Source organism: Clupea harengus, chromosome 17 (assembly GCF_900700415.2).
Source record: "Clupea harengus chromosome 17, Ch_v2.0.2, whole genome shotgun sequence".
NCBI classification, from domain to species: domain Eukaryota; kingdom Metazoa; phylum Chordata; class Actinopteri; order Clupeiformes; family Clupeidae; genus Clupea; species Clupea harengus.
Genome location: NC_045168.1, coordinates 4,749,222 through 4,751,721, shown reverse-complemented (window position 1 = coordinate 4,751,721; position 2,500 = coordinate 4,749,222). Strand labels below are relative to the sequence as shown.

The window sequence follows — 2,500 nt, the reverse complement described above, 5'->3', positions numbered from 1 at the left end:
GTTTCTTTGTTGAATTTCAGTTTAGTTTCCAACTGCCAGTAGTGGTTTATTTAATATGATATATACAGATATGGTCACAGATATGGTCCCAAATATGGTATATATTTAGAACATCTGATTTCTTTGCTCCACTTACTTACTCCACAGCCCTCATAGGGCGCAATCCAACCTATTAGAACAGATTTAGAAGAGACACCTTTCAGTGAAGACTTTGGCCCAAAGCGATGTGTGCTTGTGTTCAAGTTGGAGGCAATACTGAAAGGAGGAGCCATGCGTTGTTTTGTTTTGTTTTGTTTTGTTTTTGTTTTGTTTTGTTTTGTTTGTTTGGCCGTTGAGTGGAGTTTCAGTCCAGCTTCCTTCAGTCAGTCTCGCTGACTAGGACTTTAAGGAGCAGGAGGGGCTGAGATTGTTCAGAGTAACACTGTTCCTCTATCTCCACTGGTAGAGTATTGTGACAGCCTTTTCAAGGTCAAAGTGCTCAATTCCACGCAAGCAAGAACCCTTTACGGGTTATTATGGATTGTAGCCCCAAAAGCACCCATTTCAGAACTTCTCTTTAAAAAGGACTATGTTCATAAGCAGGTTCTAAGTGGGACCATGAATGGCTCTTCTTTTTTTTTTTTATCTGAACAATCCGTTTGCGTAAAGAGAACATTACTGCTACTAACAGTCCGAATGTCAACAGGGAAAAAAAAGAACCCTCTCCTCCATTACGGTGTTAAAACCCGCTGGTGGGTTAATTGGTTGCTCTTTGCAAATGATTCCAAATTGTAGTGGTGGTGAAAATGGAAAAACAGAGCAGTTTGTGGCGACCCCTGAGAGGCTGAAGTGTCACTAATGTGCTTCATGTGGGTGGTTGTTGCATCATTTCCTGTTGGCATTTGACTGACTGATAAGAGGAACTATTCTTTTTTTTTTTCTTTTTTTTTCTGAGTCGTGTTATTTATTTTATTTGAAACCAGCTTTATCCGAGTTGCGATACACAGAACTGGCTAAAGTAACCATTCCGCGGTGACCTTTTGGCGTGCTTTCAGTGGCAACAAAGTTAATATGTTTTCAGCCTGACAAAAGGCAGAGGCTACGGGTGGAACAAAGGCTGTGTGAACAGGACTTTTGTTGTGTGTGTGTGTGTCCGTCCGTCTGTGTATATGCAGGACTTTTGTCTGTGTGTCTCTGTGTGTACATGCATGCCACACACACTCTCTTTCTCTCTCTCTCTCTCTCTCTCTCTTACTCTCTCTCTCTCTCTTTCTCTCTCTCTCACTCTCTCTCACAAACACACACACACACACAGCGACTCACACACACACCACCTGCTCCACACACACACATACACACACACACACACACCATGTGAATGAGGAATTCTTCTCCCTGTCAAGTGTGGGTGCGCGCTGTGGCTGATGGTGGATTGGTGGATTCTCTGATGGGGGGGGGGGGGGGGGGGGGTGGAATGGACGAGGAAAGCTGCCTTGGATAGAGGCAGAGCCTCCGAGACATTAGAGGCTGGGCCGGGGGCTGGGGGGAGGGGCTGGGGTTGGATTTGCATTGGTGGTTTGTCAGCTGTCATTAGGAGCAGATGACTGAGAGGATAAGCCGCTGTGTGTGCGCACAAGGCCTCCTCAAACTCCTCCTCCTTTTGTGTCTCATGCTCAAACAAGGGACGCAAACCATGGACCATTTGTGTGTGTGTGCGTGCGCATCTCTGTCTCTCTCCCTCTCCCTCTCCCTCTCCCTCTCCCTCCCATTGTATTATGCTTTTTGTAACAATTCTTACCCTGTTTGTCTCACTTTGTTCGTCTCCATCTCTCTCCCATCCCATACACAGACAGTACAGGTCCACACACACACACACACACACACACACACACACACACACACACACACACACACACACACACACACACACACACACACACACACACACACACACACAAGTCCCAACCCTGACCCGTGTGTGTTACTGCACTGGTCCGCCAGTGCTGTTCGGGTGGAGTTGCCGGAGTGCCGTCCCTCTGTGCCCTGTGCGAGAGGGGTACACCGTGTGCCTCACCGCCGGCCTGGCAGAGTCTCTGGTCTCTGTTTAAAAAGCTCCCATCCCATTATCACACCAGCTGAGATGCGGTGCTGCGGACCTCTCTAGTCTCCGTGGCTGAACTCCGCCCCAGCGGGAGAGAGAGGAGAGAGAGAGAGAGAGAGAGAGAGAGAGAGAGAGAGAGAGAGAGAGAGAGAGAGAGAGAGAGAGAGAGAGAGAGAGAGAGAGAGAGAGAGAGAGAGAGAGAGAGCCTTTAAAGATCCAGCAGCAGCAGCACGAGGAGGAGAGCTGAGGAGAGACATGGACACACTCACCTGTTACTCTCTGCCCTGCAACCACCAATACCCTACGCAGTCAGGAGATACACAGTACAACTCCCCTCCTGTGTGTGTGTGTGTGTGTGTGTGTGTTGCTATATTGTAGGGGATTTTGCCTGCTTCTACCTGTAATTTGACCCGAGCAGAC

The 2,500-nt window shown here is 48.0% G+C and overlaps 1 protein-coding gene across 4 annotated transcripts in view; it reads left to right on the top strand.

Moving 5' to 3' along the window:
- ncoa2 (nuclear receptor coactivator 2) overlaps positions 1–2,500 on the top strand; it is a 96,323-nt gene that overhangs the window by 24,965 nt on the left and 68,858 nt on the right. The window lies entirely within an intron of this gene.